Here is a 21,899-nt window from a genome sequence, read left to right as displayed (position 1 = left end):
ATCTTAGATGAAATAAAAACACATCTAACATTCGGTCTACATCTACCCACAGAACCAGAAGTAGCAAACCTGTTCCACTACTACACCAAGCTAAAGGTTCAAATCACGGAGATAAACGAACAACTATTTGCAGTAATAACAATTCCATCAATAAGTCAACAATCAATATATGACTTGTATAACATAGGTTCCCAGCCAACATAGGTAAAACTAATTCGTTCATGACTATCACCCCCGAAGCGGAATACTTACTTGTCGATCAAGATAGGAGGAAATATGCCTTAGGAAATCCACAGGACCTTAAGGAATGTGTAGCATTCAAAAACCTAGTATGTCAACTAACCCTGCCTATTTATAACGTAAAACCTGGATCTTGTATGTTATACATATTTTTAAAAGATACTCAACAAGAAGAAATTACTAATTCATATGAAGTGCTAGTAGATAGTACAAAACGAGAACTATTTATCCATCTTAGAAATGATCTATGGCTATTTTTGGTCCCAAAGGAAACAGTTGGGACTATCTCTTGCTATAATAACACTGAAAGAATCGATCCAAGCTACAGAACTGAACTACTATTACAAGACGTGGGAACAATAACCATAAAACAAGGGTGTTGATTAGTAACCAAAGAAGCCACGGTACAAACACCACTGCTAACCACAAGCATGAATATAATAAACCCCAAGGTGGTCAATTTCAAACCAGTCAATTTATCGCATACAATTCCCAATATCGAAAACAAAGAAGTAAAAGCCAATATATGGTCAAAAATAGAGAATGTCAAAGGAACCTTACAACTAACAAAAATAAGAGAAGCCTTAGACTCTCAAATTCCCCTATTTACTAATGAAGACCAAAGATTGACGTATGTAGAAAGTAGATACGGACTATTCTCAACAAATTTTTGGTGGAGTATCCTCCTGACAGTAGGATTCGTATTCATGATTTCTCTAACTATAAGAATGCTATTGACCCTGAATTACGGAAGAATTATGATACCACGTAGAAAAAGGGCAAAGACAGATCACATCGAGTCGTGTGAGATGCAAAGCCTAAACCCGGAACTCCCTGATAACCCTTAAGCCAAAAAAATGTAAGGGAGGACATGATCGAGCGAATGGGAGTAGAGGTCCTCATTCATGCCACGTCCAGTCCCAAATCACTACTTATTGTTTGCGTAAACCCGTGCAGCTGCAAAGATGTATTTCTTAAGCAGCATGCACGCGCGTAAACACTTAAGACTTGAAAATTTATAGTAAATCAGGACCTCTCATAAAACAATGTAACCTACCTCACATGTAGTTATATAATAGAAAAGTAAATGCTAAAGTAGTTGAGTGCTGAAAAACATTTAAAATATATTGAATATTGAACATGTGCCAAATGCACATATATCTATATATGTATATATGTAATCGTTAAATCTTGAAATTCTCATATTGTGTTATTTTTCGTGAACTCAATCATTTTTCTTATGATTACTGAGCTTATCTCACAGTAATCTTGCGTTGCTGCAATATACAGGTAAAAGCATGAAAATTGCTCTTATTCGTTTCATCTATAAGTTTAGCCGTACCCATATTAAATTGATTTTATTAGTACGACTAACTACGACTATTATTTCAAACGATAGTCCCCGTATAATATTGTATAAGTTGTGTATTACTGCTGTATGTGTTTTAACTTATATAACTATAACGAGCACTTGATTCCGCCCAGATATTTATATTCCAGGAAGCAGAACAATCAATGCAAGTTAACTATTGGTGTACCAGCCAGCAACACGGATTCAACTCAGTAGCATCTACTCTCATCATTCGTCAACCAGCGATAAGTAATCACCAAGGAAACCCCTGAAGACAATACCCTGATGACAATCCAAGTCACCTAAGCCTAGTACCAGGTAACATTACCCCAAACAATATCGGCATACCAAGAACCTTATATATAGGTATATATCTGAATTAATGATTATCTAGAGAACCACCCCGACCTGAGAATGTCGCGAAACTGCATCAAACCCGTCGATAACTATCCTTAGACGGCAAGGTCCAAAACATTAAATCCCAAGGACCAGGACTAACTCTGGAGGTAATCCCTCAAAAGTTATACATCTTAAGCCCAAAATCAAAGACGTCATGCGTAAACAAGATGCAAAGTTTAAGTTTCGACCAAATCCAATCATTATTAGAGGTGGTAGAAACAAGCCGTCCCCCATGAGACGAAGAACGAAACATGAACAATTTTGCGGGAAATATAAACTGTACGTGCAAACTTTCCCAAAATAAAGTGTCAGAGACGAGACCAAACAAAGTTATCTTAGCCATAACCCCATGACTAAGCCCTCAATGATATTGTATCATTAAACAAGAATCAAAGACAATGCGTCGAACACAGAACCTGAGATCAAGTTTTGATCCAACCATAATAACCCTTACATATCGTAACACAGCCCTTTGTTCAACTAAAAGAAGGACTGAACGTGAACAATCTATGGGAAACATAGACTGTACGAGTATAAAATTTTCCAGAGAGTAGAAGTGCCCAAGAACAGTTACCCAGTCCAGCGATCAAGATACCCATTTCATGTAACTAATTCCCCAAGGGTTATGTACCCATGAAACATTTCAACGAACCTATAACATCGACCCTTTGTATATGACGTGACAAACCACGCACGGACAATTTTGTGCAAGTCATACTTATGAACAACATAAACGCTTATCCCAAGGAACGAGTGCCAAAACCGTGATACACCACGAAGACAAACCATAAACAATTAGCCAACCCAGTGATTAATTGAATGGAAGCGCAAAGTAAAGTGACAACGTATGTGAGTATTATAGACACGTAGAACGATGAAGTAAGTATGAATCTTATGTATCTAACTTGTAACTTTAGTGAATATTGAGAAACTTTTCATAAAACAGATGAAAACAAGTGGAAGCTACATTATCCCAGTGTTGCAATCAGACATTAGGCTTAAACCTATCAATGTGTAAAACTTTTATTTGTAAATTATTTTAATCCATACATTCGGTGCTCTTGAAGTCAGTTACTTATCGTATCAATATAGCGTCAGGTGGAAGTATAGTCTAGTATTAGAAGAGGTAAACGTGTACCATGTCAAGTAGTAAAATAATTGCAAAAGCAGAACTTAATTAATTAAAACCATGTAGAATTATTAGCATATCAGGTGAAGGAATTTTAATATTAGGTGGAGGATACAATAATCATTACGTAATCATATAACCAAATGTGTTAGTCAATAGAAACTCTTTGACCCTTTCGTCAAATAGAGTGTATAGGTGATGGACTTTAAAGTAATGTCTTAATATATGTAGTCTCATAAAGCAATCGGGAATATGAAGAAAAAATGTATATCTTACCAAAGCTGAGTTAATTCAAGTAACAAGTACCAAGTTAAAATTAAAAAATAAGAAGCAAGATCAAAATTTGAAAGAGTAGGAAGAGTAAGGTAACACAACGATGAGGACATCGTTAAGAATGGGAAGGATGATATGTAATGGAATGAATTTTCAAGACCCCGAAATTTTCCAAGTAAAATAAAATCGCCCAAAATACGAACCCAAAAATTCAAATAACCCACAGATCAAGTAACACTTAATTTTGAAATTTAAAATGTAGCGAAAACAATTGTATTACATTTGTAACTCTATGAGAAAATATTTCCCACGAAAAATGTAACAGCAATAAATATCAGCGTGACCAATTGTGCAAGACAGGCGACCAACAATGTAATTTAAATCTTAAGAGTTTTGATTTCCAAACTGCCAAGAGATGGTAGAATTTATTATACAAAAAAATAGTCTCTCGAGGTACAAAGTAGAACTATTTATCCAACTTTAATTACAATGTAAAACTTTATTTCGTTGAAGAAAAATTCCAAAGTGATGTTTTACAAGTTATAAATCGTATCAAAGTTAATTAAATTCGACTAGCCTATTGGTACATCCCTGTCCAATAGTAATATGGGACATACAGTCTGAACCAATAGAATCAGTGTAATGTACTTTTTAGCAACGCCTGAATGTAACCTTCGGCAAAAATCAAAGTGTATAGTACCTTCGAACTTAGCAAATTTGAGTTAGTCTATGAGGAGTTTTATGTGAGTTTAGAAACAGTCTTATGTGAGTCTATTTGCAGTTAGAATGAACTTCTGAAAACATTTATTATTAGTGATTTAACTGTTACTTCTATTGCCCCAGTCATCAACTTTATCTTAGTGTCTTTGACTGCGAAGTGCTTTTAATATTCCCGTCAAGCTTTATACCGATCATGTGAGTAAAAATAAATGTATTACTTTCTTATTTATTTCTCTTTATGTTAGTATTTCTCAAGATAGTTAGTCCTTGTGGCTCCATCCGCTCTCAAGGGAACCTGAATCCTTTCAATCTGATTTCGACTCAGTATGGCCATTAATATACGCTCCCCACTTGAACCGCTGATTTAATCTTCCATCACTCGAAGTTCCCCCTCTACTCTGGTATACGACTCGCAAACCGCCAACTAAAGATTTAATTGAAAATACCCTTATGAAGAATTAGTTAAAAACGCCCTCATTAATGTATAATAAAATAAAAAGCTGAACCCCCCCCCCCCATTAGAATTTATGTCATGGGAAGATGTTTTTGAAAGCCCCCTTTTCCCCAAACTCAAAATTTTAAAAAATTCTACTTTAGAAGCTTTTTTAAATATTTGTAAAGCGCTAAGACATAGAGCGCCACAAATATCAGAATCGACTTTAGAGGACAATTTATACCAGGGGAAGATGTTTTTGAAATCCCCCTTCCCCCCAAAATCTAGATTTTCAGAAATTTTACTTTAGAAGCTTTTTTCAATATTTCTAAAGCGCTAAGACATAGAGCGCTACAAACATCAGAATCAACTTTAGAGGACAAATTATGTTATGGGAAGATGAAGACATAGAGCGCTAAAAACATCAGAATCAACTTTAGAGGACAAATTATATCATGGGAAGATGTTTTTGAAATCCCCCCTCCCCCCAAACTCAAAATTTTCCAAAATTCTACCTTGGAAACATTTTTTAATATTTCTGAAGTACTAAGACATAGAACGCTACAAACATCAGCATCGACTTTAGAGGACAATTTATGTAATGGGAAGATGTTTTTTGGAATCCCCCATTGCCCCAAAATCAAAATTTTCCAAAATTCTACTTTAGAAGCTTTTTAAATATTTCTAAAGCACTAATAGATAGAGCACTACAAATATCAGAATCGACTTCAGAGGACAAATTATGTTATTGGAAGATGTTTTTGAAACCCCCCTTCCCCCCAAACTCAAAATTTTCCAAAATTTTACTTTAGAAGCTTTTTTAAATATTTATAAAGTACTAAGACATAGAGCGCTACAAACATCAGACTAGACTTTAGAAGACAATTTATGTCATGGGAAGATGTTTTTGAAGTCCCCCTTTGCCCAAACTCAAAATTTTCCAAAATTCTAATTTAGAAGATTTTTAAATATTTCTAAAGCACTAATAGATAGAGCGCTACAAATATCAGAATCGACTTCAGAGGACAAATTATGTTATGGGAAGATGTTTTTGAAATCCCCCTTCCCCCCCAAACTCAAAATTTTCCAAATATCTACATTAGAAGCTTTTTTCAATATTTGTAAAGCGCTGAGACATAGAGCGCTACAAACATCAGAATCGACTGGAGACGACAATTTATGTCATGGGTAGATGTTTTTGAAATTCCCCTTTGCTCCAAACTCAAAATTTCCCAAAATTCTAATTTAGAAGCTTTTTAAATATTTCTAAAGCACTAATAGATAGAGCGCTACAAATATCAGAATCGACTTCAGAGGTCAAATTATGTTATGGGAAGATGCTTTTGGAATCCCCCTTCCCCCCAAACTCAAAATTTTCCAAAATTCTACTTTATAAGCTTTTTAAATATTTCTAAAGCGCTAAGACATAAAGCGCAACAAACATCAGAATCGACTTTAGAGGACAATTTATGTCATGGGAAGATGTTTTTGAAATCACCTTTGCCCCAAACTCAAAACTTTCCAAAATTCTACTTTAGAAGCTTTTTTTAAATATTTGTAAAGCGCTAAGAATAGATCACTACAAACATCGGAATCGACTTTAGAGGGCAATTGATGTCATGGGAAGATGTTTTTGAAATCCCCCTTTCCCCCAAACTCAAAATTTTCCAAAATTTTACCTTAGAAGCTATTTTAAATATTTGTAAAGTGCTAAGACATAGAGCGCTACAAACATCAGAATCGACTTTAGAGGACAAGTTATGTCATGGGAAGATGTTTTTGAAATCCCCCTTTGCCCTAAACTCAAAATTTTCCAAAATTTTACTTTAGAAGCTTTTTTAAATATTTGTAAAGCGCTAAGACATAGAGCGCCACAAATATCAGAATCGACTTTGCAGGACAATTTATGTCATGGAAAGATGTTTTTGAAATCCCCCTTTGCCATAAACTCAAAATTTTCCAAAATTCTACTTTAGAAGCTTTTTTTAAATATTTCTAAAGCGCTAAGACATAGAGCGCTACAAACATCAGAATCCACTTTAGAAGACAATTTATGTCATGGGAAGATGTTTTTGAAATCTCCCTTTGCCCCAAACTCAAAATTTTCCAAAATTCTACTTCCCCCCAAACTCAAAATTTTCCAAAATTTTACTTTAGAAGCTTTTTTAAATATTTATAAAGTGCTAAGACATAGAGCGCTACAAACATCAGAATCGACTTTAGAAGACAAATTATGTCATGGGAAGATGATCTTGAAATCCCCCTTCGCCCTAAACCCAGGACTGTCTAGAATTTTACTTTAGAAAATTTTTAAAATATTTCTAAAGAAATAACACTTAGAGCACTGCAAACATCAAAATCAACTTAAGAGGACAAGTTATACTTTGGTACGATGTTTTGAAATCCCCCTTCCCCCAAACTCAAAACTTTCCAAAATTCTACTTTAGAAGCTTTTTTAAATATTTGTAAAGCGCTAAGAATAGAGCACTACAAACATCGGAATCGACTTTAAAGGGCAATTTATGTCATGGGAAGATGTTTTTGAAATCCCCCTTTCCCCCAAACTCAAAATTTTCCAAAATTTTACTTTAGAAGCTTTTTTAAATATTTCTAAAGTGCTAAGACACAGGGTGCTACAAACATCAGAATCGACTTTAGAGGACAAATTACATTACGGGAAGATTTTTTTGAAATCCCCCTTCCCCCCAAACTCAGAATTTTCCAAAATCTTTCATTAGAAGCTTTTTTAAATATTTCTAAAGCGTTAAGAAATAGAGCGCTACAAACATCAGAATCAACTTTAGAGGACAATTTATGTTATGAGAAGATGTTTTGAAATCCCCCTTCCCCCAAACTCCAAATTTTCCAAAATTCTACTTTAGAAGCTTTTTTAAATATTTGTAAAGCGCTAAGAATAGAGCACTACAAACATCGAAATCGACTTTAGAGGGCAATTTATGTCATGGGAAGATGTTTTTGAAATCCCCCTTTCACCCAAACTCAAAATTTTCCAAAATTTTACTTTAGAAGCTTTTTTAAATATTTCTAAAATGCTAAGACATAGTGCGCTACAAACATCAGAATCGACTTTAGAGGACAATTTATGTCATGGGAAGATGTTTTTGAAATCCCCCTTTGCCCTAAACTCAAAATTTTCCAAAATTCTACTTTAGAAGCTTTTTTAAATATTTGTAAAGCGCTAAGACATAGAGCGCCACAAATACCAGAATCGACTTTTCAGGACAATTTATGTCATGGAAAGATGTTTTTAAATCCCCCTTTGCCACAAACTCAAAATTTTCCAAAATTCTACTTTAGAAGCTTTTTTTAAATATTTGTAAAGCGCTAAGACATAGAGCGCTACAAACACCAGATTCGAATTTAGAGGACAATTTATGTCATGGGAAGATGTTTTTGAAATCTCCCTTTGCCCCAAACTCAAAATTTTCCAAAATTCTACTTCCCCCCAAACTCAAAATTTTCCAAAATTTTACTCTAGAAGCTTTTTTAAATATTTGTAAAGTGCTAAGACATAGAGCGCTACAAACATCAGACTCGACTTTAGAGGACAAGTTATGTCATCGGAAGATGTTTTTGAAATCACCCTTTGCCCAAAACTCAAAACATTCAAAAATTATACTTTAGAAGCTTTTTAAATATTTCTAAAGTGCTAAGACATAGAGCGCTACAAACATCAGAATCGACTTTAGAGGACAATTTATGTCATGGGAAGATGCTTTTGAAATCCCCTTTGCCCCAAACTCAAAACTTTCCAAAATTATACTTTAGAAGCTTTTTTAAATATTTGTAAAGCGCTAAGACATAGAGCGCTACAAACATCAGAATCGACTTTAGAGGACAATTTATGTCATGGGAAGATGTTTTGAAATCCCCTTTGCCCCAAACTCCAAACTTTCCAAAATTCTACTTTAGAAGCTTTTTTAAATATTTGTAAAGCGCTAAGAATAGAGCACTACAAACATCGAAATCGACTTTAGAGGGCAATTTATGTCATGGGAAGATGTTTTTGAAATCCCCCTTTCCCCCAAACTCAAAATTTTCCAAAATTTTACTTTAGAAGCTTTTTTAAATATTTCTAAAGTGCTAAGACATAGAGCGCTACAAACATCAGAATCGACTTTAGAGGACAATTTATGTCATGGGAAGATGTTTTTGAAATCCCCCTTTGCCCTAAAGTCAAAATTTTCCAAAATTCTAATTTAGAAGCTTTTTTAAATATTTGTAAAGCGCTAAGACATAGAGCGCCACAAATATCAGAATCGACTTTGCAGGACGATTTATATCAGGGGAAGATGTTTTTGAAATCACTCTTCCCTAAACTAAAAATTTTCCAAAATTTTACTTTAGAAGCTTTTTTAAATATTTCTAAAGCGCTAAGACATAGAGCGCTACAAACATCAGAATCGACTTTAGAGGAAAATTTATGTCATGGGGAGGTGTTTTTGAAATCCCCCTTTGCCCTAAACTCAAAATTTTCCAAAAATTCTAATCTAGAAGATTTTTTAAATATTTGTAAAGCGCTAAGACATAGAGCGCCACAAAGATCAGAATCGACTTTGCAGGACAATTTATGTCATGGGAATATGTTTTTGAAATCCCCCTTTGCCCAAAACTCAAAATTTTCCAAAATTCTACTTTAGAAGCTTTTTTTTAAATATTTGTAAAGCGCTAAGACATAGAGCGCTACAAACATCAGAATCGACTTTAGAGGACAAGATATGTCATGGGAAGATATTTTTGAAATTCTCCTCTGCACCAAACTAAAAATTTCCCAAAATTATACTTTAGAATATTTTTAAATATTTGTAAAGCGCTAAGACATAAAGCGCAACAGACATCAGAATCGACTTTAGAGGACAATTTATGTCATGGGAAGATGTTTTTGAAATCCCCTTTGCCCCAAACTCAAAACTTTCCAAAATTCTACTTTAGAAGCTTTTTTAAATATTTGTAAAGCGCTAAGAATAGAGCACTACAAACATCAGAATCGACTTTAGAGGGCAATTTATGTCATAGGAAGATGTTCTTGAAATCTCCCTTCCCCCCAAACTCAAAATTTTCCAAAATTCTACTTTAGAAGATTTTTTAAATATTTGTTAAGTGCTAATACATAGAGCGCTACAAACATCAGGCTCGACTTTTGAGGACAATTTATGTCATGGGAAGATGTTTTTGAAATCACCATTTGCCCCATACTCAAAATTTTCCCAAGATTATACTTCAGAAGCTTTTTTAAATGTTTCTAAAGAGCTAAGACATAGAGCGCCACAAATATCAGAATCGACTTTGCAGGACAATTTATGTCATGGGAAGATGTTTTTGAAATCCCCCTTTGCCCCAAACTCAAAATTTTCCAAAATTCTACTTCATAAGCTTTTTTTAAATATTTCTACAGTGCTAATACATAGAGCGCAACAAATATCAGAATCGACTTTAGAGGACAATCTATGTCATGGGACGATGTTTTTGAAATCCCCTTTTGCCCCAAACTCAAAAATTTCCCAAAATTCTACTTCCCCCCAAACTCAAAATTTTCCAAAATTTTACTTTAGAAGCTTTTTTAAATATTTATGAAGTGCTAAGACATAGAGCGCTAAAAACATCAGAATTGACTTTAGAAGACAAGTTATGTCATGGGAAGATGTTTTTGAAATCCCTCTTTGCCCTAAAGTCAGAATTTTTCAAAATTCTACTTTAGAAGCTTTTTTAAATATTTATAAAGCGCTAAGACATAGAGGGCTACAAACCTTAGAATCAACTTTAGAGGACAATTTATGTCATGGGAAGATGTTTTGAAATCCCCTTTGCCCCAAACTCCGAACTTTCCAAAATTCTACTTTAGAAGATTTTTTAAATATTTGTAAAGCGCTAAGAATAGAGCACTACAAACATCGAAATCGACTTTAGAGGGCAATGTATGTCATAGGAAGATGTTTTTGAAATCCCCCTTACACCCAAACTCAAAATTTTCCAAAATTCTACTTTATAAGCTTTTTTAAATATTTCTAGAGTGCTAAGACATAGAGCCCTCGATTTCAGAGGACAAGTTATATCATGGGAAGATGTTTTTGATACCCCCTTTCGCCTTAAACTCAAAATTTTCCAAAATTCTACTTTAGAAGCTTTTTTATATATTTCTAAAGTGCTAAGACATAGAGCGCCACAAATATCAGAATCGACTTTGAAGGACAATTTATGTCAGGGGAAGATGTTTTTGAAATCCCCCTTTGCCCCAAACTCAAAATTTTCCAAAAGTTTACTTTAGAAGCTTTTTTTAAATATTTGTAAAGTGCTAAGACATAGAGTGCTACAAACATCAGAATCAACTTTAGAGGACAATTTATGTCATGGGAAGATGTTTTTGAAATCCCCCTTTGCCCTAAACTCAAAATTTTCCCAAAATTCTACTTTAGAAGCTTTTTTAAATATTTGTAAAGCGCTAAGACATAGAGCGCCACAAATATCAGAATCGACTTTGCAGGACAATTTATGTCATGGGAAGATGTTTTTGAAATCCCCCTTGGCCCCAAACTAAAAATTTTCCAAAATTCTACTTTAGAAGTTTTTTTTTTAATATTTGTAAAGCGCTAAGACAAAGAGCGCTACAAATATCAGACTCGACTTTAGAGGACAAGCTATATCATGGGGAGATGTTTTTGAAATCCCCTATCGCCCAAAACTCAAAATTTCCCAAAATTATTCTTTAGAAGCTTTTTAAATATTTCTAAAGCGCTAAGACATAAAGCGCAACAAACATCAGAATCGACTTTAGAGGACAATTTATGTCATGGGAAGATGTTTTTGAAATCCCCTTTGCCCCAAACTCAAAACTTTCCAAAATTCTACTTTAGAAGCTTTTTTAAATATTTGTAAAGCGCTAAGAATAGAGCACTACAAACATCGGAATCGACTTTAGAGGGCAATTTATGTCATAGGAAGATGTTTTTGAAATCCCCCCATCCCCCAAACTCAAAATTTTCCAAAATTTTACTTTAGAAGCTTTTTTAAATATTTCTAAAGTGCTAAGACATAGAGCGCTACAAACATCAGAATCGACTTTAGAGGACAAGTTATGTCATGGGAAGATGTTTTTGAAATCTCCCTTTGCCCCAAACTCTAAATTTTCCAAAATTCTACTTCCCCCCAAACTCAAAATTTTCCAAAATTTTACTTTAGAAGCTTTTTTAAATATTTATAAAGTGCTAAGACATAGAGCGCTACAAACATCAGAATCGAATTTAGAAGACAATTTATGACATGGGAAGATGTTTTTGAAATCCACCTTTGCCCCAAGCTCAAAATTTTCCAAAACTCTACTTTAGAAGCTTTTTAAATATTTCTAAAGCACTAATAGATAGAGCGCTACAAATATCAGAATCGACTTCAGAGGACAAATTATATTATGGGAAGATGTTTTTGAAATCTCCCTTCCCCCCAAACTCAAAATTTTCCAAAATTCTACTTTAGAAGCTTTTTTAAATATTTGTAAAGCGCTAAGACATAGAGCGCTACAAACATCAGAATCGACTTTAGAGGACAATTTATGTCATGGGAAGATGTTTTTGAAATCCCCTTTGCCCCAAACTCAAAACTTTTCAAAATTCTACTTTAGAGGCTTTTTTAAATATTTGTAAAGTGCTAAGACATAGAGCACTAAAAACATCAGAATCGACTTTAGAGGACAATTTATGTCATGGGAAGATGTTTTTGAAATCCCCCTTTCCCCCAAACTCAAAATTTTCCACAATTCTACTTTAGAAGCTTTTTTAAATATTTCTAAAGCGCTAAGACATAAAGCCCTACAAACATAAGAATCAACTTTATAGGACAAATTATGTTATTGGAAGATGTTCTCGAAATCCCCCTTCCCGCCAAACTCGAAATTTTCCAAAATTCTACTTTATAAGGTTTTTTTTAAATATTTGTAAAGCGCTAAGACATAGAGCACTACAAACATCAGAATCGACTTTAGAGGACAATTTATGTCATGGGAAGATGTTTTTGAAAGCTCCCTTTGCCCCAAACTCAAAATTTTCCATAATTCTACTTCCCCGCAAACTCAAAATTTTCCAAAATTTTACTTTAGAAGCTTTTTTAAATATTTATAAAGTGCTAAGAATAGAGCACTACAAACATCAGAATCGAATTTAGAAGACAATTTATGTCATGGGAAGATGTTTTTGAAATCCCCCTTTGAAAACCTTTGAAAATGTTTTTGAAAAACCCATTACCCATTGAAATTTTGACAAAACAACATTTTACCTTAATTTTCAGTTACGGTATCAGTTTCTTTTTCTCTGGCTTTAGTTCTGAAAATGCAATTTCAGTTATTTGAGCAGAATTTTAAGCCATATCAATGTTTTATTTCCAAAATTTAGGAAATGTATTTTCATATATATTAAAACCTTATAAGTTGGGAATGAGCAAAGTTTTGAAGCTGAAAACAATTTTGTTGTACTTCATTTAAACAGAAGATCTATTTTGTAAGGTTCCATTGCTATAACTCACTAATTTTTAAACGCCATTCAGTTTTTGAAATCCCTCTTACCATTCATCCCATTCCCCCTTCATACTCTAAAATCTGGTTGATAATTTGAAATTTGAAAAGCCTTATTTTCCACGGGGGTATTTTTTTTTTTGGGGGGGGGAAGGGGGGATTTTCCGTGAGGGTATTTCCCGTGGGGGGGGGTATCCACCGCGAGCAGGTTGCTGTCCACCGTCCCCGCCCTCCCCCTGCTATCAAATCCCCTTGGAGCTAACCTTTCCACCCTCGAAAGAAAATTTTACATAAGTTCCAGCTTTTTTTTACATATTTTAAATTGCAGATGTAAAAAAGAAAAGCAAAATTTTTCAACATTATAGGATTAAGCTATTTGAATATGTTTTATGTGGTTACCCAACTCAAAATGTTAAGGGGTTTCCAAAAAAAATAATCAAAACAAATATAGATTATTCGGTACTTGTGCATTATAAATAACCCACCGCTATAGACTGTACAAGGAAATCAGACAAACGGGTATTTGTTAGACAAATGGATCGCAAAGCGTGATTTCTTATTGCGTTTACAATATTTAAACTATTGTTTGTTTGGGTTTAGGGAGGGAAAAAGGTACCTGGGTTAGATTACATATTTAATATATGCTATGACTTACCCCCCCACCCCCGAATGTGCAAATATATAGCCCAAATTTGTTTCTAAACGATAATATTTTCATCCTATTTCATTTTATTTCATTAACAGTAACCAAACTTAATTTCTTTTTTGTATAGTGGTGGGTTATTTCTAATGCACAAGTACCAATTATTCTATAGTTAAATATTTACTTCCGCCCCCTCTCTCCCCCTCCCTATTTACACTTCAGTAGCGTCTAATATCTTCAGGAATTAAGATTGCTACACTAAACTATTTGGAAAAAAACATTTGACTTGCTTTAAAAACAAATGGAGTTAGACATCTTAAATTGCCAATTTTCTGTTACAACGTTTTAAAAATTAAATTCTAAATAATGCCCTTGAAAAAGAAATTACTTGGGGTTATAAAGCTTTAATAAATTTTGCATGAAATGGTGTATTCTCGAGGATATTGAATATTTTTTTTTTAAGTAGCGCTCTGCCAGATACCCGTCCACATGTTCTTCTCTTCTGCCATATTTGGGTATATTGTCTCGAACTTCACGCCAGTGTCTTTCGATGTTTTGTGTGTGAGCATCTGTTCCAGGGTCAACAAAATTTATGCTGTGGTTGACGCGTAATGCTGATAGCCCTGGCTAGCCAGGCAATCGTAGGCCCTCCAACAGTCACTGATAATTGTTGTCCCTGGCAGGATTCGGTTTTGGAAAATTCCCAACAACGTGGCACTACTTCTATCCGGCACAGAAACCATGAATGAATTACCATTTCCTCGCTCTATTCCACCAAATACCTAAGCACCCGCAACAATCCGACCACAATTATATTTACGCTTCCCAAACTTGGCTTCATCTATCTCAACAATGACTCCTTCTTCTCCCAAAGGAGTGGAGTTTGAATGACATATGTACATACAAACCTCTCTGCAGAACTGGCTCCAATCCACAAAGGTTTTTTTTACACCAAATAACATTGTTGATCATGAAATCCTCCCTTGGAGGCGGTATTTGAAGCCAAATCATCAAAAAATGGAAATTTTCTAGCAGAGAAAGGTGTGAACCAGCCATCCACAGTAGAAAATTGAATGATACCACCACAGAAATTTATTTCACAAAAATTGCAAGACATATTTCAATAATTGTCATTTACAAACTGAAGCTATAACTCATAATATCAATTGCGGCTTTCAAAATTGTTTCATTGTTAAACGGCGGGAATAGTCGAACAAAGATAAAAGTGAATTGGGTTATGAATATATTGGAAAGATAGGTCAACTTAGTATGCGTTTTTCCTGCATCTGAAATAGTCACTTCTTAACAGATGCAAATATCCAAGTGTTGAGCCTACATGGTTGACCCAACGATTCAGCTTGTTTAGTCCCAGGTTGCATAAATTTAACTTTGGCAGAAACCGTAATGCTTCCGGGTCAGCACTGATTTTTTTTAAAAAAAAACTTAATTGAAGGATTACATTTACTTTATATAAGGATGTTTTTTTTTTTGTTTTTTTTTAGTTAACAACATTTCCAGATACCTCGCTATTCTTCTGTAATTTTTTAGTGGCCCTATTACCTAAAAATAATTATTTTCCGACTTCAAACTGTCCAAATACTTTACCCCCCGGGGAAAATACCCCCCCCCCCATGGAAAAGAAGGCTAGAATTTTAAAAAATTTTGAGTTTGGGGCAAAGGGGGATTTCAAAAACATCTTCCCATAACATAATTTGGCCTCTAAAGTCGATTCTGATGTTTGTAGCGTGCTATCTATTAGTGCTTTAGAAATATTTAAAAAGCTTCTAGAGTAGAATTTTAGAAGATTTTGAGTTTGGGGGGAAGAGGGATTTCAAAACATCTTCCCATGACATTACTTTTCCTCTAAAGTTGATTCTGATGTTTGTAGCGATCTATGTCTTAGCGCTTTACAAATATTTAAAAAAGCTTCTAAAGTAGAAATTTGAAAAATTTTGAGTTTGGGGGGAAGGAGGATTTCAAAACTTCTTCCCATGACAAAATTTGTCCTCTAAATTCGATTCTGATGTTTGTAGCACTCTATGTCTTAGCGCTTTACAAATGATTTAAAAAAGCTTCTAAAGTAGAATTTTGGAAAATTTTGAGTTTGGGGGGAAGGGGGATTTCAAAAACCTCTTCCCGTGACATAAATTTTCCTCTAAAGTCGATTCTGATGTTTGTAGCCCTCTATGTCTTAGCGCTTTACAAATATTTAAAAAAGCTTCTAAAGTAGAATTTTGGAAAATTTTGAATTTGGGGGGAAGTGCCATTTCAAGAACATCTTCCCATAATATAATTTGTCCTCTAAAGTTGATTCTGATGTTTGTAGCGCCCTGTGTCTTAGTGCTTTAGAAATATTTAAAAAAGCTTCTAAAGTAAAATTTTGAGTTTGGGGGGAAGGGGGATTTCAAAAACATCTTCCCATGACATAAATGTCATTTAAAGTTAAGTCTGATATTTGTATTACGCTATGTCTTAGCACTTTAGAAATATTTATAAAAGCTTCTAAAGTAAAATTTTGGCAAATTTTGAGTTTGGGGGGAAAGGGAATTTCAAAAACATCTTCCCATGACATAAATTGCCCTCTAAAGTCGATTCTGATGTTTGTAGAGCTCTATGTCTTAGCGCTTTACAAATATTGAAAAAAGCTTCTAAAGTAGAATTTTGGAAAATTTTGAGTTTGGGGGTGAGTGGGATTTCAAAAACATCTTCCCATAACATAAATTGTCCTCTAAAGCCGATTCTGATGCTTGTAGCACTTTATGTCTTAGCACTTTACAATTATTTAAAAAAGCTTCTAAAGTAGAATTTTGGAAAATTTTGAGTTTGGTGGGAAGGGGGATTTCAAAAACATCTTCCCATGACATAAATTGTCCTCTAAATTTGATTCTGATGTTTGTAGCGCTCTATGTCTTAGCGCTTTACAAATATTAAAGAAAGCTTCTAAAGTATAATTTTGGAAAATTTTGAGTTTCTGAGTCAATTCTGATATTTGTAGTGCTCTATCTATTAGTGCTTTAGAAATATTTAAGTCGATTCTGATATTTGTAGCGCTCTTTAGCACTTTAAAAATATTAAAAAAAAACTTCTAAATTAGAATTTTGGAAAATTTTTAGTTTGGGGGGAAGGGGGATTTCAAGAACATCCTCCCGTAACATAATTTGTCCTCTAAATTTGATTCTGATGTTTGTAGCGCTCTATGTCTGAGCGCTTTATAAATATTTAAAAAAGCTTCTAAAGTAAAATTTTGAGTTTGGGGGGAAGGGGGAAATTAAAAACATCTTCCCATGACATAAATTGTCCTCTAAAGTTGATTCTGATATTTGTGACGCTCTATGTCTTTGTGCTTTAGAAATATTTAAAAAGCTTCTAAAGTAGAATTTTGGAAAGTTTTGAGTTTCTGAGTCAATTCTGATATTTGTAGTGCTCTATCTATTAGTGCTTTAGAAATATTTAAGTTGATTCTGATATTTGTAGCGCTCTATTTATTAGTGCTTTAGAAATATTTAAAAAGCTTCTAAAGTAGAATTTTGGAAAGTTTTGAGTTTGGGGCTAAGGGGGATTTCAAGAAAATCTTCCCATAACATAATTTGTCCTCTAAAGTTGATTCTGATGTTTGTAGCACTCTATGTCTTAGCGCTTTAGAGATATTTAAAAAGCTTCTAAAGTAGAATTTTGGAAAATTTTGAGTTTGGGGGGAAGGGGGATTTCAAAAACATCCTCCTATGACATAAATTGTCCTCTAAAGTCGATTCTGATATTTGTAGCGCTCTATCTATTAGTGCTTTAGAAATATTTAAAAAGCTTCTAGAGTAGAATTTTGGAAAATTTTGAGTTTGGGGCAAAGGGGGATTTCAAGAACATCTTCCCATAACATAATTTGTCCTCTAAAGTTGATTCTGATGTTTGTAGCGCTCTATGTCTTAGTGCTTTAGAAATATTTAAAAAGCTTCTAAAGTAGAATTTTGGAAAATTTTGAGTTTGGGGCAAAGGGGGATTTCAAAAACATCTTCCCATCACATGAATTGTCCTCTAAAGTCGATTCTGATGTTTATAGCTCTCAATGTCTTAGCGCTTTAGAAATATTTAAAAAAGCTTCTAAAGTAGAATTTTAGAAAATTTTGAGTTTGGGGCAAAGGGGTATTTTAAAAACCTCTTCCCGTGATATAACGTGTGCTCTGAAGTCAATTCTGATGTTTTTAACACTCTATCTTTTAGTGCTTTAAAAATATTTTAAATGCTTCTAAAGTAGAATTTTAGAAAATTTTGAGTTTGGGTGGAAGGGGGATTTCAAAAAACATCTTCCCATAACATAATTTGTCCTCTAAAGTCAATTCTGATATTTGTAGCGCTCTATCTATTAGTGCTTTAGAAATATTTAAAAAGATTCTAAAATAGAATTTTAGAAATTTTTGAGTTTGGGGGGAGGGGGATTTCAGAAACATCTTCCCATGACATAACTTGTCCTCTAAAGTCGATTCTGATATTTGTAGCGCTCTGTGTCTTACCTAGACCCCAGCACCATGCCGGCACATCAACCAACCGCCTCCAACAAGAGGCTTGGTTGACCACTGCTGAAGTGTCACAACGTCGCTGGCGTGCTGCGTGCGCGCCGCTGGAAGAGGCCACAGTGTTTGGTTTAAGTATTTTGATTTTCCTGATTAGAAATCAAGCAGGGCTTGCACTATTCCCAAATTTTCAGAGATTTCCCCAAAAATATATGTGCTACCCCCAAAAAAATTTGGTTCCCCAAATCTCCGAAAATCATCCAATCATGTTGCCACCCCTAGTGATTTATCACTAGTGACTAACCCTGCCAAATATTACTTTGTATACCATAATTCTTCACTACTCTCTTGTACGTTAATTTTTGTCTCTTGTGTTACTTTGCATATAAACCAGACAGATATAATTGCAATATACACAGATCTTCATATGCTGACAAAAGTATTGTCTTTATGAGATTAAGTAATAAAAACAAGTTTTTTTTTTAACTGAAAGTAAGGAGTGACATTAAAACTTAAAACAAACAGCAATTATACCATATATGAAAGGGACTGTCCCATCCTCCATGCCTTGATCTTTACGTTACTTTAGCGTAAAGAGCTAGGGGTTGAGGAGGGGACAGCCCCTTTCATACACCGAATAATTATTGCTCATTTTTAAGTTTTAACATTGCTCCTTACTTTCAGTTAATAAAACTTGTTTTTTATTTAATTTCTGAACGTTTTTCAACTAATGCTGGTTTGATTTTGGCTCAAAGTGCATGAAAAATTAAAACACAATTGGCATATTAGTTTTGGCAGATTTATTACAGATATGAAGGGTTGCCCCTCCTCAATACCTTGCTCTTTACGCTAAAGCTGTTAGCACATTTAAAAAAGCTTCCTATTCTAATTAAAAAGCCCCTGTGTTTCAATTTTAGTAAACAGTCAAACTTTAGCATAAAGAATAAGGTATTGAGGAGGGGCAATCCTTCATATATGGCATAATTTCTGTGTTTTTTTTTTAATAATGCTGCTAAATCTGGCTCACCCTCTATGAAATATACCCCTCCCCCTCACAGAACTCCTCTGTGGAAATTTCATCCAATGTAAAGTGCACCCCCCCCTGTCAAATTCCCTCTGGACAATTCTTTCCTTGCTGAGAATCACCCCTCTCTGTAAAATTGCTTGTGGACAATTCACCCTGAAAAATTCTCCTTAGCATTTTTTCATTGGAATAAGACTTTAATCTATAGATCGGTTTCTTGGCCACTCCAGAAATGCCCCCTTCTGTGGAAATTATTTCCCAGAAAACAAAACGCACAGAAAAAAGCCCCCTGAAAATCTCCATATAAAAAATTTGGCAAAGAAAATGTAAGACAATTAAAAAGAATTTCATATAGTAATTCTGTCAATACCCCCCAGTGTAACATTTCCCCCAGAATATTTACTCCTCTGAAATTTCCCTCCTGAAGGAAAATTCTCCCCTTAGAAATCCACCCCAAGCACAACTCCCCCCCTGGCTAAGGTACATCTTTGCAGTTTTAAACGTTTTATGGAGAGTCTGTAACTACAGAAAGTCCATGCTAGTGTTTCAATAAACTCAACAGAAACTTTATGAGTGCATAGACCTATAAAAATAAAAATATCTTCTCATAACATGATTTGTCCTCTAAAAACAATTTGGATTTTTTTACTGGTCTATCTCTTGTCAAATCCTTTCCCTAATTAATAAAGTTTAAATGGCTTATCAACACCAAGTTGTCTTCTACCCCATGGCACCTGCATGCTACTATTAAAGGGGTTATGATAAGCAAAGTTGTGACATCACAAATGGGTTCCATAAGAAATGTTAGCTATTAATAGTAAATAAGTTTAAAGGGATGGCTGTTAAATGAAAATAGGATTTTGGAATATATTTTAATGAACAAGGTTAAAAGCTGAAGTTGTGTAAGGTAAGCAATGATTTATAATTATGATAGTAATATAGGATGAAATTTGAGCTAAAACAAATAGTAATGTGCAGTAATTTACCATTACATAGAGGGGGGGAGGAGTGGAGGCAGGTACTTCAAAGAACCTTCCCGAGACATACCTTATCATGTAGATCCATCCCTGAAAGTTTCATTTTCCTAACCCACCCCCTTTCCAAGATAGCCAAAAGTAACTAAAGTAGAATTTTACCAAGGTGGGACTAAAATTCATTTCTGACAAAAACGATTATTATATTTGTAAAGAGCATAAAAAAGGCATCAAGTGGTAGGCCTATGTTCACTGGTAAATTTCTACCAAATCATATTATTGACTTACGCATAAAGTGAATATAACACTTGATACCTTTTTTATGCTGATTACGAATATAATAATCATTTCTATCGGAAATGAATTTCAGCCCCCCCCCCCTATATACTTTATTTATAAGTCAATAATATGAACAACGAAAAATTTAGCCTACCAAATTTTCAAGTTCATGAAAAGTCAATACTCTAGCAAGGGTGTGATTGACATAATAATTCCAGTCAACTAACTATACAAACTTCCAAGATAGCAAAAATCTCCTTACGAAAAATTTTACACTTGTTCCTTTTTATTTAAATCTTTTGCTGTTGTAGGTTATGCAGGATCGACACTGACTGATGTTACGCTAGTGACCAAAACATTCATTACAACCATAGACGTATTATTAAAATTATAAATCTATGATTACAACTGTGGAAACACTGTATAGTCTAGGTGTCTTGCGTGCTGCTCACATCTAGATTGCTTAATTGGGTTATATTCATCTTCAAAATGTAGAAAATTTGACTTCTGACCATTCTGAGTGAAGATTGAAGGCACGATTTTCCTAATCAGAAAAGGTTGAAGCTTGGAGCAGCAGTTGGCCCATCAGTATGATGGGTCTGGAAAAAGATGCAGACATGGTATTCATGTACAAAATTTCTGGAGTCTCACTCGGACAGAAATCCAGAGTTTTAGTGATCTTTTTAAGAGCCAAAAGTGATGGAAGGCCAACTGAGCCCCTTTTTATTTTATTTTCTGGCCTGAAACAAGTTGCGACCAAAATGGCGTTGTGACAAACTTTATAAGGTAATTTATACCTGGTTGAAATTATCTTTCACAACAGAGACAACTTTAAAAAAGATAGAGGATTATTTTTATTATAGGGGACATTCAAAATTTATTTTAGACCAACAAAAGCCTTTATTATTCGATGACTAGCAAGATTTGCTAGCTAGCTTTTAAATTTCATTAAACAAAAACACGAGTGTTTTTAACTGAAAGTAGGGAGCAACATTAAAACTCAAAACAAACAGATATTATTCTGTATATGAAGGGTTTACCCCCTCCTCAATACCTTGCTCTTTACGCTAAAGTTTTAGCACATTTAAAAAACCCTTCCTATTCTAATTAAACGATCCTTGTGTTTCAGAAGCCGTTCTTAAAGAATTGGGAAAAACAGTCAAACTTTTGCTTAAAGAGCAAGGTATTGAAGAAGAGGCACCTTCATACTTGTAATAATTTCTCTTCGTTTTGATTTTAATGTTGCTCCTTCGTTTCAGTTAAAAAACTTGTTTTTTTATGTTTAATTTCTGATCACTTTTCGAATAATGCTGGTAAATCTGGCTCACTTAACATGAAAAATCCCCACCCCCTAACGGGAAACTTCTCACGGGATAGCCCCCAGATAATTCCCTGGAACATCTCTACCTAC

The 21,899-nt window shown here is 34.3% G+C and overlaps 1 protein-coding gene across 4 annotated transcripts in view; it reads right to left on the bottom strand.

Moving 5' to 3' along the window:
- The window catches only part of LOC148948897 (U3 small nucleolar RNA-associated protein 6 homolog), a 50,078-nt gene extending 29,246 nt beyond the window's left edge, over positions 1 to 20,832 (bottom strand). Inside the window, exon 1 of one of the 4 annotated variants that reach the window (XM_089094808.1) lies at positions 20,751 to 20,832. The gene's annotated coding sequence lies outside the window, so the exon portion shown is untranslated. Of the gene's footprint in view, positions 1 to 20,642 lie in introns of all 4 variants that reach the window. The other 3 variants (XM_089094807.1, XM_089094809.1, XM_089094810.1) reach the window with 3 other exon arrangements.
- Positions 20,833 to 21,899: the final 1,067 nt, after the last annotated feature.

The sequence above is a fragment of the Artemia sp. Qi Xiang Cuo genome, chromosome 9 (genome assembly GCF_049724085.1).
Source record: "Artemia sp. Qi Xiang Cuo chromosome 9, ASM4972408v1, whole genome shotgun sequence".
Classification (NCBI taxonomy): domain Eukaryota; kingdom Metazoa; phylum Arthropoda; class Branchiopoda; order Anostraca; family Artemiidae; genus Artemia; species Artemia sp. Qi Xiang Cuo.
This window is presented reverse-complemented; position numbering and strand designations above follow the sequence as displayed.